Source organism: Lipotes vexillifer, unplaced genomic scaffold (genome assembly GCF_000442215.2).
Source record: "Lipotes vexillifer unplaced genomic scaffold, Lipotes_vexillifer_v1.1 scaffold182, whole genome shotgun sequence".
Taxonomy (NCBI): domain Eukaryota; kingdom Metazoa; phylum Chordata; class Mammalia; order Artiodactyla; family Lipotidae; genus Lipotes; species Lipotes vexillifer.
This window is the reverse complement of record NW_006798798.1, coordinates 426354-442278: the sequence shown is the minus strand read 5'-3', so window position 1 is coordinate 442278 and position 15925 is coordinate 426354.

Sequence of the window (15925 nt, the reverse complement as noted above, 5' to 3'; positions counted from 1 at the left end):
TAGGGAAAGTGGTCCAAGGGAAGGAGTCAATTTTTCTATTGTGAGGGAAACCACTAGGAGGTTTTCCTATACTTTTCATGAAAGGATTTGCCTAGGGAAGTGGTTCTCAAAATTGTTTGCTCATTAGAATCATCTGAGAACTTTAAAAACCACTGACGTCTGGTCCACTCCCAGAGACGGTAACTTCATTGGCTTCGGGGATTCCTGTTGAGCAAATTCCTTTACATAGATCTTGGTAATGATATTTTTAATCTGAACCAAAAGCAAAAGCAAAAATAAAATAAGTGAGATTACATCACACTAAAAAACTTCTACACAACAAAGGAAACCACCAAAAAAAGTGAAAAGGCAACCTATTGAATAGGAGAAAATATTTGCAAATCATATATCTGATAAGGGGCTAATATCCAAAATGTATAAAGAACTCATACAACTCAAAAGATCTGAATAAACATCTTTCCAAAAGAGACATACGGATGGCCAACAAGTCTATGAAAACATGCTCAAAATCATTAATCATCAGGGAAATGCAAATCAAAACCACAAAGAGATATCATTTCACACATATTAGAATGGTTATTATCAAAAAGACAAGATCTCTAAAATAAAGAAGCCTCAGTGGAGGAAGGCAATGGGTCTGGCTATTTATCTAGGTATATTTATTTGAGATTGCCTGTTTTGTAGTGGATGCCTCTTTGAAATAGATACCTTGGCAATCAAAGCTTAAGTCAGACACTTGCATTCTGGAAAGACAAACAAACAAACTAAGAAACAAGAAAACCCCCACAACTGTCAGGGCTTACATTACATATACATTTGCTAAAAACAAAAAATAAAAACAACAACAAAAAACGCTTTTGGACTCATTAAAAAAATGGTATGGAAATAACTTAGGCATTGGGATTATTTAAGCCCCCAACAAAATGGATTAAATGCTCCAACCAAAAGACATAGACTGGCTGAATGGATACAAAAACAAGACCCATATATATGCTGTCTTCAAGAGACCTACTTCAAACCTAGGGACACATACAGACTGAAAATAGGGGGATGGAAAAAGATATTCCATGCAAATGGAAATCAAAAGGAAGCTGAAGGAGCAATTCTCATATCAGACAAAAGAGATTTTAAACTAAAGACTATTACAAGAGACAAAGAAGGACACTAACTAATGATCAAGGGATTAACCCAAGAAGAAGATATAACAATTGTAAATATTTATGCACCCAACATAGGAGCACCACAGTACAAAAGGCAAATGCTAACAGTCATAAAAGGGGATATCGACAGTAGCACAATCATATTAGGGGACTTTAACACCCTACTTTCACCAATTGACAGATCATACAAAATGAAAATAAATAAGGAAACACAAGCTTTAAATGGTACATTAAACAAGATGGACTTAATTGATATTTATAGGACATTCCATCCGAAAACAACACAATACACTTTCTTCTCAAGTGCTCATGGAGCATTCTCCAGGATAGATCATATCTTGGGTCATAAATCAAGCCTTGGTAAATTTAATAAAATTGAAATCATATCAAATATCTTTTCCGACCACAACACTACAAGATTAGGTATCAATTACATGAAAAAATCTGTAAAAAATACAAACACATAGAGGCTAAGCAATACACTACTAAATAACCAAGAGATCACTGAAGAAATCAAAGAGGAAGTCAAAAAATACCTAGAAACAAATGACAATAAAAACACGATGACACAAATCCTATGGGATGTAGCAAAAGCAGTTCTAAGAGGGAGTTGATAGCAATACAATCCTACCTCAAGAAACAAGAAACATCTCAAATAAACAACCTAACCTTACACCTAAAGCAATTAGAGAAAGAAGAACAAAAAAATCCCAAAGTTAGCAGAGGGGAAGAGATCATAAAGATCAGATCAGAAATAAATGAAAAAGAAATGAAGGAAGTGATGGCAAAGATCAATAAAACTAAAAACAGTTTCTCTGAGAAGAAAAACAAAATTGATAAACCATTAGCCAGACTCATCAAGGAAAAAGGGAGGAAGACTCATATCAATAGAATTAGAAATGAAAAAGGAGAAGTAACAACAGACACTGCAGAAATACAAAGAATCATGTGAGATTACTACAAGCAACTCTATGCCAATAAAATGGACACCTGGAAGAAATGGACAAATTCTTAGAAAAGCACAATCTTCTGAGACTGAACCAGAAAAAAATAGAAAATACATACAGACCAATCACAAGCACTGAAATTGAAACTCTGATCAAAAATCTTCCAGCAAATAAAAGCCCAGGACAAGAGGCCTTCACAGGTGAATTCTATCAAACATTTAGAGAAGACATAATAGCAATACTTCTCAAACTCTTCCAAAATATAGAGGGTGGAAAGGGAGGAACACTCCCAAACTCATTCTACGAGGCCACCATCACCCTGATACCAAAACCAGACAAGGATGTCACAAAGAAAGAAAACTGCAGGCCAGTATCACTCAGGAATATACATGCAAAAATCCTCAACGAAATACTAGCAAATATGATCCAACAGCACATTAAAAGCATCATACAACATGATCAAGTGGGGTTTACCCCAGGAATGGAAGGATTCTTCGATATATGCAAATCAATCAATGTGATAAACCATATTAACAAACTGAAGGAGAAAAACCATATGATCATCTCAATAGATACAGAAAAAGCTTTTGACAATATTCAACACTCATTTTTGATGAAAACCCTCTGGAAAGTAGGCATAGAGGGAACTTACCTCAACATAACAAAGGCCATATATAACAAACACACAGCCAACATTGTTCTCAATGGTGATAAACTGAAACCATTCCCACTAAGGTCAGGAACAAGACAAGGTTGCCCACTCTCACCACTGTTACTCAACATAGTTTTAGAAGTTTTAGCCACAGCAATGAGAGAAGAAAAAGAAACAAAATGAATCCAAATCGGAAAAGAAGAAGTAAAACTCTCACTGTTTGCAGATGACATGATACTCTGCATAGAGAATCCTAAAGATGCTACCAGAAAACTACTAGAGCTAATCAATGAATTTGGTAGAGTAGCAGGATACAAAATTAATGTACAGAAATTTCTTGCATTCCTGTACACTAATGATGAAAACTCTGAAAGAGAAATTAAGGAAACACTCCCATTTACCACTGCAACAAAGAGAATAAAATACCTAGGAATAAACATACCTATGGAGGTAAAAGACCTGTACTCAGAAAATTATAAGACACTGATGAAATAAATTAAAGATGATACACACAGATGGAGACATATACCATGTTCTTGGATTGGAAGGGCCAACATTATGAAAATGGCTATACTACCCAAAGCAATCTACAGATTCAATGCAGTCCCTATCAAACTACCAATGGCATTTTTCACAGAACTAGACCAAAAATTTCACAATTTGTATGGAAACACAAAAGACCCCGAACAGCCAAAGCAATCTTGAGAAAGAAAAATGGAGCTGGAGAAATCAGGCTCCCTGACTTCCGACTATATTACAAAGCTACAGTAATCAAGACAGCATGGTACTGGCACAAAACCAGAAATACAGATAATGGAACAGGATAGAAAACCCAGAGATAAACCCACGCACATATGGTCACCTTATCTTTGATAAAGGAGGCAAGAATATACAATGGAGAAAAGACAGCCTTTTCAATAAGTGGTGCTGGGAAAACTGGACAGCTACATGTAAGAGAATGAAATTAGAACACTCCCGAACACCATACACAAAAATAAGCTCAAAATGCATTAAAGACCTAAATGTAATGCCAGACACTATTAAACTCTTAGAGTAAAACATAGGCAGAACAGTCCATGACATAAATCACAGCAAGATCCTTTTTGACCCACCTCCTATAGAAATGGAAATAAAAACAAAAATAAACAAATGGGACTTAATGAAACTTAAAAGCTTTTCCACAGCAAAGGAAACCGTAAACAAGATGAAAAGACAACCCTCAGGATGGGCGAAAATCTTTGCAAATGAAGCAACTGACAAAGGTTTAATCTCAAAAATTTACAAGCAGCTCATGCAGCTCAATATCAAAAAACAAATAACCCAATCCAAAAATGGGCAGAAGACCTAAATAGACATGTCTCCAGAGAAGATATACAGATTGCCAACAAACACATGAAAGGTTGCTCATCACCACTAATCATTAGGGAAATGCACATCAAGACTATAATGAGGTATCACCGCACACCAGTCAGAATGCCATCATCAAAAAATCTACAAACAACAAATGCTGGACAGCGTGTGTAGAAAAGGGAACACTCTTGCAATGGTGGTGGGAATGTAAATTGGTATTGCCACTATGGACAACAGTATGGAGATTCCTTAAAAAACTAAAAATAGAACTACCATATGACCCAGCAATCCCACTACTGGGCATATATCTTGAGAAAACCATAATTCAAAAAATCAAGTACCACAATGTTCATTGAAGCTCTATTTACAGTAGCCAGGACATGGACTCAACCTAAGTGCCCATCGACAGGTGAATGGATAAAGAAGATGTGGCACATATATACAATGGAATATTACTCAGCCATAAAAAGAAATGAAATTGAGTTATTTGTAGTGAGGTGGATGGACCTCGTGGCTGTCATACAGAGTGAAGTAAGTCAGAAAGAGAAAAACATATACCGTATGCTAACATATATGTATGGAACCTAAAAAAAAAAAAAAAAAGGTTCTGAAGAACCTAGGTGCAGGATGGGAATAAAGACGCAGATGTAGAGAGTGGACATGAGGACACAGGCAGGGGAAAGTGTAAGTTGGGATGAAGTGAGAGAGTGGCATGGACATATATACACTATCAAATGTAAAATAGATAGCTAGTGGAAGCAGCTGCATTGCACAGGGAAATCAGCTCCGTGCTTTGTGTCCACCTAGAGCGGTAGAATAGGGAGGGTGGGAGGGAGACGCAAGAGGGAGGAGATATGGGGATATATGTATATGTATAGATGATTCACTTTTGTTATACAGCAGAAACCAATACACCATTGTAAAGCAATTATACTCCAATAAAGATGTTAAAAAAAAAAAAAGCCCCCAACGAATTCTAATGTGAGGCTAAATTTGTGACTCTCTAGCCTAAGGGCAGCCTATGTTTTCAGGAAAGAATTAGATCAAAGAAACTGAAATGAATTTAGAGCTCTATTTCTGGCTTCCATATGCTGGATTCAGTCTAGAGTTGCCATATAATTGGCGAATTAGGTGCAAGGAAATAAAATAGAGCATCCTCCAGGCCCTGTTTTGCCTCTAGTCAACCAGTGCCTGTATATCTGATCCAAAACACTTGGAAACACACAATTTCATCTAGTGGCCAGTGGGGACTCTCCAACAGAGTCTGCAATACAGAAGGACTTTGGGATCTGGCCTTTTGAACCACAGAAGTCACTCTGAGGTTACAAGAAAGAAAAAGGTTGCAGGTTGTTTGACTGACAAAGGAAGGATTACAAGTATATGAGAATGAGGAGGCGGAGGGCCAAAGGGAAGTGCGGTTTCTCCAGCCACCACATCACTTTTGTGTTCCAGGAATGGGTGATACTCAGTGCGACGGCCAGTATAAATCTTATTATCTAAGGAAAAGTGTGTATTTGTCACTTGCCCTCACCACTTAACTTTACTTGGCTGAAATGGTTGTTCCTGGAATAGATAGTTCACTATTGAGTTGAGTGAGTGGGTAGATACAACATCACTAATAAACGGAGTTTGGCTTTTGTAGCCAAATGAGATGAGGAATTTGTGCAGAACTGTCAGGAAAAAAATCCAGGGCTATGCCCAGGAGTTAATGCTTTCTGAGGGAGGAAAGGGAAGCAATAAGAGGTGGATTAATAAGAAAATGAAAAATCCCAACAGTAAACGCTGTAGATGCAGATCGTGGGTTTTATACCTTTGGGCAGTTTCCTTTTATTTATTGGACTCAAAGAGAAGGAGCTGGGGAATTGATCTTTGATTGACTTGAAAGTGGAACAGGGGAAGATCATTTAAGATCTAATATTTTTCTTTTATTGATAATGAAACTTTTCATGGGAAGAAAACAGTTATAGTATAAAGTGTAAAACATTCTTATATATTACCTGAAAATTTAAAGACAGCATTTAATTTATATGTTTTTTTCCTAATACAAAAGAAGGAAACCTTGAAAGCACAGAAAAGCAAAATCACCATATTACCCAAAGGTAAACACTCCTAATATTTGCATGTGTGTTATTCCAGCATTTGTTCATACAAATGAATCTATGTGCTTTCCTTTTTTTTTTAACATCTTTATTGGGGTATAATTGCTTTACAATGGTGTGTTAGTTTCTGCTTTATAACAGAGTGAATCAGTTATACATATAATATGTTCCCATATCTCTTCCCTCTTGTGTCTCCCTCCCTCCCACGCTCCCTATCCCTACCCTCAAGGCGGTCACAAAGCACCGAGCTGATATCCCTGTGCTATGCGGCTGCTTCCCACTAGCTATCTACCTTATGTTTGGTAGTGTATATATGTCCATGCCTCTCTCTCGCTTTGTCACAGCTCACCCTTCCCCCTCCCCATATCCTCAAGTCCGTTCTCCAGTAGGTCTGTGTCTTTATTCCTGTCTTACCCCTAGGTCCTTCATGACATTTTTTTTTTCTTAAATTCCATATATATGTGTAAGCATACGGTATTAGTCTTTCCCTTTCTGACTTACTTCACTCTGTATGACAGACTCTAGGTCTATCCACCTCATTACAAATAGCTCAATTTCGTTTCTTTTTATGGCTGAGTAATATTCCATTGTATATATGTGCCACATCTTCTTTATCCATTCATCCGATGATGGGCACTTAGGTTGTCTCCATCTCTGGGCTATCATAAATAGAGCTGAAATGAACATCTTGGTACATGACTCTTTTTGAATTTTGGTTTTCTCAGGGTGGTTTTCCCAGTAGTGGGATTGCTGGGTCATATGGTAGTTCTATTTCTAGTTTTTAAGGAACCTCCATACTGTTCTCCGTAGTGGCTGTACCAATTCACATTCCCACCAGCAGTGCAAGAGTGTTCCCTTTTCTCCACACCCTCTCCAGCATTTATTGTTTCTAGATTTTTTGATGATGGCCATTCTGACTGGTGTGAGATGATATCTCATTGTAGTTTTGATTTGCATTTCTCTAATGATTAATGATGTTGAGCATTCTTTCATGTGTTTGTTGGCAGTCTGTATATCTTCTTTGGAGAAATGTCTATTTAGGTCTTCTGCCCATTTTTGGATTGGGTTGTTTGCTTTTTTGTTATTGAGCTGCATGAGCTGCTTGTAAATTTTGGAAATTAATCCTTCGTCAGTTGCTTCATTTGCAAATATTTTCTCCCATTCTGAGGGTTGTCTTTTGGTCTTGTTTATGGTTTCCTTTGCTGTGTAAAAGTTTTGAACTTTCATTACGTCCCATCTGTTTATTTTTGTTTTTATTTCCGTTTCTTTCGGAGGTGGGTCAAAAAGGATCTTGCTGTGATTTATGCCATAGAGTGTTCTGCCTATGTTTTGCTCTAAGAGTTTGATAGTGGCTGGCCTTACATTTAGGTCTTTAATCCATTTTGAACTTATTTTTGTGTATGGTGTTAGGGAGTCATCTAATCTCATACTTCTGCATATACCTGTCCAGTTTTCCCAGCACCACTTATTGAAGAGGCTGTCCTTTCTCCACTGTACATTCCTGCCTCCTTTATCAAAGATAAGGTGACCATATGTGTGTGGGTATACCTCTGGGATTTCTATCCTGTGCCATTGATCAATCTTTCTGTTTTTGTGCCAGTACCATACTGTCTTGATTACTGTAGCTTTGCAGTATAGTCTGAATTCAGGGAGCCTGATACTCCAGCTCTGTATTTTGTTCTCAAGATTGCTTTGGCTATTCGGGGTCTCTTGTGTTTCCATACAAATTGTGAAATTTTTTATTCTAGTTCTGTGAAAAATGCCAGTGGTAATTTGATAGGGATTACATTTAATCTGTAGATTGCTTTGGGTAGTAGAGTCATTTTCACAATGTTGATTCTTCCAATCCAAGAACATGGTATATCTCTCCATGTGTTTGTATCATCTCTAATTTCTTTCATCAGTGTCTTATCATTTTCTGCATACAGGTCTTTTGTCTCCTTAGGTAGGTTTATTCCGATTTTATTCTTTTTGTTGCAGTGCTAAATGGGAGTGTTTTCTTGATTTCACTTTCAGATTTTTCATCATTAGTGTATAGGAATGCAAGAGATTTCTGTGCATTAACTTTGTATCCTGCTACTTTACCAAATTCATTGATTAGCTCTAGTAGTTTTCTGGTAGCATCTCTAGGATTCTCTATGTATAGTATCATGTCATCTGCAAACAGTGACAGCTTTACGTCTTCTTTTCCGATTTGGATTCCTTTTATTTCCTTTTCTTCTCTGATGGCTGTGGCTAAAACTTACAAAATTACATTGAATAAGAGTGGTGAGAGTGGGCAACCTTGTCTTGTTCCTGATCTTAGTGGAAATGGTTTCAGTTTTTCACCTTTGAGGATGATGTTGGCTGTGGGTTTGTCATATATGGCCTTTATTATGTTGAGGAAAGCTCCCTCTATGCCTACTCTCTGCAGGGTTTTTATTTTTTTATCATAAATGGGTGTGAATTTTGTCAAAAGCTTTCTCTGCATCTATTGAGATGATCATATGGTTTTTCTCCTTCAATTTGTTAATATGGTTTATCACATTGCTTGATTTGCGTATATTGAAAAATCCTTGCATTCCTGGAGTAAACCCCACTTGATCATGGTGTATGATCCTTTTAATGTGCTGTTGGATTCTGTTTGCTAGCATTTTGTTGAGGATTTTTGCCTCTATGTTCATCAGTGATATTGGCCTGTAGTTTTCTTTCTTTGTGACATCCTTGTCTGGTTTTGGTATCAAGGTGGTGGTGGCCTCGTAGAATGAGTTTGGGAGTGTTCCTCCCTCTGCAATATTTTGGAAGAGTTTGAGAAGGATAGCTGTTAGCTCTTCTGTAAATCATTGATAGAATTCGCCTGTGAAGCCATCTGGTCCTGGGCTTTTTTTTTGTTGGAAGATTTTTAATCACAGTTTCAATTTCAGTGCTTGTTATTGGTCTGTTCATATTTTCTATTTCTTCCTGATTCAGTCTTGGCATGTTGTGCATTTCGAAGAGTTTGTCCATTTCTTCCAGGTTGTCCATTTTATTGGCATAGAGTTGCTTGTAGTAATCTTTCATGATCTTTTGTATTTCTTCAGTGTCAGTTGTTACTTCTCCTTTTTCATTTCTAATTCTATTGATTTGAGTCTTCTCCCTGTTTTTCTTGCTGAGTCTGGCTAATGGTTTATCTATTTTGTTTATCTTCTCAAAGAACCAGCTTTTAATTTTATTGATCTTTGCTATTGTTTCCTTCATTTCCTTTTCATTTATTTCTGATCTGATTTTTATGATTTCTTTCCTTCTGCTAACTCTGGGGGTTTTTTGTTCTTCTTTCTCTAATTGCTTGAGGTGCAAGGTTAGGTTGTTTATTCGAGATGTTTCCTGTTTCTTAAGGTGGGCTTGTATTGCTATAAACTTCCCTCTTAGAACTGCTTTTGCTGCATCCCATAGGTCGTCGTGTCTCCATTGTCATTTGTTTCTAGGTATTTTTTTATTTCCTATTTTATTTCTTCAGTGATCACTTCGTTATTGAGTAGTGTATTGTTTAGCCTCCATGTGTTTGTATTTTTTACAGATCTTTTCCTGTAATTGATATCTAGTCTCATAACGTTGTGGTCAGAAAAGATACTTGATACGTTTCCAGTTTTCTTAAATTTACCAAGGCTACATTTGTGACCCAAGATATGATCTGTCCTGGAAAATGTTCCATGAGCACTTGAGAAAAATGTGTATTCTGTTGTTTTTGGATGGAATGTCCTATAAATATCAATTAAATCCATCCTGTTTAATTTACCATTTAAAGCTTGTGTTTCCTTATTTATTTTCATTTTGGATGATCTGTCCATTGCTGAAAGTGGAGTGTTAAAGTCCCCTACTATGATTGTGTTACTGTCAATTTCCTCTTTTATGGCTGTTAGTATTTGCCTTATGTATTGAGGTGCTCCTATGTTGGGTGCATAACTATTTACAATTGTTATATCTTCTTCTTGGGTCGATCCCTTGATCATTATGTAGTGTCCTTCTTTGTCTCTTGTAATAGTTTTTATTTTAAAGTCTATTTTGTCTGATATGAGAATTGCTACTTGAGACTTCTTCTGTTTTCCATTTGTATGGAATATCTTTTTCCTTCCCCTCACTTTCAGTCTGTATGTGTCTCTAGGTCTGAAGTGGGTCTCTTGTAGACAGCATATATATTGGTCTTGTTTTTGTATCCATTCAGCCAATCTGTGTCTTTTGGTTGGAGCATTTAATCCATTTACATTTAAGGTAATTATCGATATGTATGTTCCTATTCCCATTTTCTAAATTGTTTTGGGTTTGTTATTGTAGGTCTTTTCCTTCTCTTGTGTTTCTTGCCTAGAGAAGTTCCTCTAGCATTTGTTGTAAAGCTGATTTGGTGGTGCTGTGATCTCTCCGCTTTTGCTTGTCTGTAATGGTTTTAATTTCTCCATCAAATCTGAATGAGATCCTTGTTCGGTAGAGTCATCTTGGTTGTAGGTTTTTCTCCTTCATCACTTTCAGTATCTCTTGTCACTCCCTTCTGGCTTGCAGAGTTTCTGGTGAGAGATCAGCTGTTAACCTTATGGAGATTCCCTTTTGTGTTATTTGTTGTTTTTCCCTTGCTGCTTTTAATATGTTTTATTTGTATTTAGTTTTTGACAGGTTGATTAATATGTGTCGTGGTGTATTTCTCCTTGGATTTATCCTGCATGGGACTCTGCTTACTGGACTTGATTAACTATTTCCTTTCCCATATTAGGGAAGTTTTCAACTATAATCTCTTCAAATATTTTCTCAGTCCCTTTCTTTTTCTCTCTTCTTCTTCTGGGACCCCTATACTTCGAATGTTGGTGCATTTAATGTTGTCCCAGAGGTCTCTGAGACTGTCTTCAGTTCTTTTCATTCTTTTTTCTTTATTCTGCTCTGCAGTAATTATTTCCACTATTTTAGCTTCCAGGTCACTTAACCATTCTTCTGTCTCAGTTATTCTGCTATTGATCCATCTAGAGTCTTTTTCATTTCATTTATTGTGTTGTTCATCATTGTTTGTTTCATCTTTATTTCTTCTAGGTCCTTGTTAAATGTTTCTTGCATTTTGTCCATTCTATTTCCAAGATTTTGGATCATCTTTACTCTCATTATTCTGAATTCTTTTTCAGGTAGACTGCCTATTTCCTCTTCATTTGTTAGGTCTGGTGGGTTTTTCTCTTGCTCCTTCATCTGCTGTGTGTTTTTCTGTCTTCTCATTTTGTCTGTCTTACTGTGTTTGGGGTCTCCTTTTTACAGGCTGCAGGTTTGTAGTTCCTGTTGTTTTTAATGTCTGTCGCCAGTGGCTAAGTTTGGTTCAGTGGGTTGTGTAGGCTTCCTGGTGGAGGGGACTAGTGCCTGTGTTCTGGTGGTTGAGGCTGGATCTTGTCTCTCTGGTGGGCAGGTCCATTTCTGGTGGTGTGTTTGGGGGTGTCTGTGAACTTATGCTTTTAGGCAGCCTCTCTGCTAATGGGTTGGGTTGTGTTCCTGTTTTGCTAGTTGTTTGGCATAGGGTGTCCATTACTGTAGCTTGCTGGTCGTTGAGTGAATCTGGATGCTGGTGTTCAGATGGAGATCTCTGGGAGATTTTCGCTGCTTGATATTACGTGGAGCTGGGAGGTCTCTTGTTGACCAGTGTCCTGAAGTTGGCTCTCCCACCTCAGAGGCACAGCACTGACTCCTGGCTGCAGCATGAAGAGCCTTTCATCCACACAGCTCAGAATAAAAGGGAGAAAAAGTAAAGATTAAGAATTAGTAGAAGTAAGAAGAAAGAAAGAAAGAAAGAAAGAAAGAAAGAAAGAAAGAAAGAAAGAAAGAAAGAAAGAAAGAAAGAAAGAGAAAGAAAGAAAGAAAAGAAGGAAAAAAGAAAAGAATGAAAGAAAGGAGGGAGGGAGGGAGCGAGGGATGGTGGGAGGAAGGAAGGAAGGTAGGAAGGAGGGAAGGAAGGAAAAAAGAAATAAAGAAAGAAGATAAAGTAAAATATAATAAAGTTTTTAAATTAAAAAATAATTAAGAAAAAAATTTAAAATAAAAACAAAACGGACGGATAGAACCTTAGGACAATTGGTGGAAGCAAAGCTATACAGAAAAAATCTCACACAGAAGCATACACATACACACTCACAAAAAGAGGAAAAGGGGAAAAAAATCATAAATCTTGCTCTCAAAGTCCACCTCCTCAATTTTGGTATGATTCATTGTCTAAAGGAGGGAAGGAAGGAAGAAAGGAAAGAGATAAAGAAAGAAAGAAAGAAAGAAAGAAAGAAAGAAAGAAAGAAAGAAAGAAAGAAAGAAAGGAGATAAAGTAATATAAAATAAAGTTATTAAAATTAAAATTAATTGTTAAGAAAAAAATTTTTTTTAAAAACGGATGGATAGAATCCTAGGACAAATGGTGGAAGCAAAGCTATACAGACAAAATCTCACACAGAAGCATACACATACACACTCACAAAAAGAGGAAAAGGGGAAAAAATAAAATATCTTGCTCTCAAAGTCCACCTCCTCAATTTGGGGTGATTCGTTGTCTATTCATGTATTCCACAGATGCAGGGTACATCAAGTTGATTGTGGAGCTTTAGTCCGCTGCTTCTGAGGCTGCTGGGAGAGATTTCCCTATCTCTTCTTTGTTCTCACAACTCCCAGGGGCTCAGCTTTGGATTTGGCCCTGCCTCTGCGTGGAGGTTGCTGGAGGGCATCTGTTTTACGCTCAGACAGGACGGGGTTAAAGGAGCCGCTGGTTCAGGGGCTCTGGCTCACTCAGGCTGGGGGGAGGGAGGGGCATGGAGTGCGAGGCGAGCCTGCAGTGGCAGAGGCCAGCGTGATGTTGCACCAGCCTGAGGCCCGCCTTGTGTTCTCCCTGTGAAGTTGTCCCTGGATCCCGGGAACCTGGCAGTGGCGGGCTGCACAGGCTCCCCGGAAGAGGGGTGTGGATAGTGACCTGTGCTCGCACACAGGCCCCTTGGTGGCGGCAGCAGCAGCCTTAGCGCCTCCCGCCCGTCTCTGGGGTCCGCACTTTTAGCCGCGGCTTGCGCCCGTCTCTGGAGTTCCTTTAAGCAGCGCTCTTAATCCCCTCTCCTTGCGCACCAGGAAACAAAGCGGGAAGAAAAAGTCTCTTGCCTCTCCGGTAGCTCCAGACCTTTTCCCGGACTCCCTCCCGGGCAGCCGTGGTGCACTAACCCCTTCAGGATGTGTTCACGCCGCCAACCCCAGTCCTCTCCCTGCGCTCCAATCAAAGCCTGATCCTCAGCTCGCAGCCCCGCCAGCCCCAGCGGGTGAGCAGACAAGCCACTCGGGCTGGTGAGTGCCAGTCGGCACCGATCCTCTGTGCGGGAATCTCCCCACTTTGCCCTCCGCACCCCTGTTGCTGTGCTCTCCTCTGCGGCTTCGAAGCTCCCTGCTCCGCCGCCCGCAGTCTCCGCCCGCGAAGGGGCTTCCTAGTGTGTGGAAACCTTTCCTCTTTCACAGCTCCCTCCCACTGGTGCAGGTCCCGTCCCTATTCTTTTGTCTCTGTTTTTTCTTTTTTCCTTTTGCCCTACCCAGGTACATGGGGAGTTTCTTGCCTTTTGGGAGGTCTAAGGTCTTCTGCCAGCATTCAGTAGGTGTTCTGTAGGAGTTGTTCCACGTGTAGATGTATTTCTGGTGTATCTGTGGGGAGGAAGGTGATCTCCGCGTCTTACTCTTCTGCCATCTTCCCCTCCGCCCCTATGTGCTTTTCTTAATACAAATTATATCCACTCTGCAGAGTAATTTAGCATAAGGATATTCTTGATATACTAATGGAGAGAAAGCTGCCTACAAAACACTCTGCACAACTATCACAGGCACAACTCAACTGGGTCATCCCTCGTGGTTCCTCTAAGGCATATGATTACTTTTTCTCCTTAAAATTTTTTTCTTTTTTTCTCTTTTTTAAAAAATATTTATTGGAGTGTAGTTGATTTACAATGTTGTGTTAGTTTCAGGGGTAGAGCAAAGTGAATCAGTTATATATATACATATATCCACTCTTTTTAAGATTCTTTTCCCAAATATTGTAGGTCATCACAGGGTATTGGGTAGAGTTCCCTGTGCTATGGAGCAGGTCCTTATTAGTTATCTATTTTATATATAGTAGTGCGTATATGTCAATGCTAATCTCCTAATTTATTGCTCACCCCCCTTTCCCCCCAGTAACCATAGGTTTGTTTTCAACATCTGTGACTCTATTTCTGTTTTGTAAATAAGATCATTTGTATTATTTTTTAGATTCCACGTATAAGTGATATCATATAATGTTTGTTTTTCTCTGTCTGACTTACTTCACTCACTATGGCATTTGATTTTGAAGGGAAAAACTTGAAGTGACCAACAGAAAATACCAAAGCTTTGTCCTAGGAAACCACAGGGGTAGATTCTGGTTCTGAAAGTTCTAAAATTTGTCTTCAGCCAGACCTCCTAAAGTGAAATGAGAATTTAATATGGCTAACTGCCATTTTGTACTTTTTTCCTCTGCCCCTTTGTATTTAGTCCAGGGACTATCCTGTCCTATCACTTTTTTGTTTTTGTTTTTTAACATCTTTTTTGGGTATATTTGCTTTACAATAGTGTGCTAGTTTCTGCTTTAAAACAAAGTGAATCATATATATATACATATCCATATGTATATGTATATCATGTACATATACATATATCCCCATCTCTTCCCTCTTGCATCTCCCTCCCTCCCACCCTCCCTATCCCACCCCTCTAGGTGGTCACAAAGCACCAAGCTGATCTCCCTGTGCTATGTGGCTGCTTCCCACTAGCTCTCTATTTTACATTTGGTAGTGTATATATGTCCATGCCACTCTCTCACTTTGTCCCAACTTACCCTTCCCCCTCCACGAGTCCTCAAGTCAATTCTCTGGTAGGTCTGCATCTTTATTCCCATTCTGCCCCTAGGTTCTTCATAACCTTTTTTTTTTTTCTTTCTTTAGATTCAATATATATGTGTTAGCATACAGTATTTGTTTTTCTCTTTCTGGCTTACTTCACTCTGTATGACAGACTCTAGGTCCATCCACCTCACAACAAATAACTCAATTTCGTTTCTTTTTATGCCTGAGTAATAAATATTCCACTATATATATGTGTGACACCTTCTTTATCCATTCATCTGTCTACGGACACTTAGGTTGCTTCCATGTCCTGGCTATTGTAAATAGAGCTGCAATGAACATTTTGGTACATGACTCTTTTTGAATTATGGTTTTCTCAGGATATATGCCCAGTAGTGGGATTGCTGGGTTGTATGGTAGTTCTATTTTTAGATTTTTAAGGAACTTCCATGCTGTTCTCCACCAACAGTGCAAGAGTCTTACCTTTTCTACACACCCTCTCCAGCATTTGTTGTTTGTACATATTTTTATGATGGCCATTCTAACTGGTGTGAGATGATATCTCATTGTACTTTTGATTTGCATTTCTCTAATGATTAGTGATGTTGAGCATCCTTTCACGTGTTTGTTGGCAATCTGTATATCTTCTCTGGAGACATGTCTATTTAGGTCTTCTGCCCATTTTTGGACTGGGTTATTTGTTTTTTGATATTGAGCTGCATGAGCTGCTTGTAAATTTTTGAGATTAAACCTTTGTCAGTTGCTTCATTTGCAAAGATTTTCGCCCATCCTGAGGGTTGTATTTTTGTCTTGTTTATTGTTTCCTTTGCTGTGGAAAAGCTTTTAAGTTTCATTAGGTCCATTTGTTTAT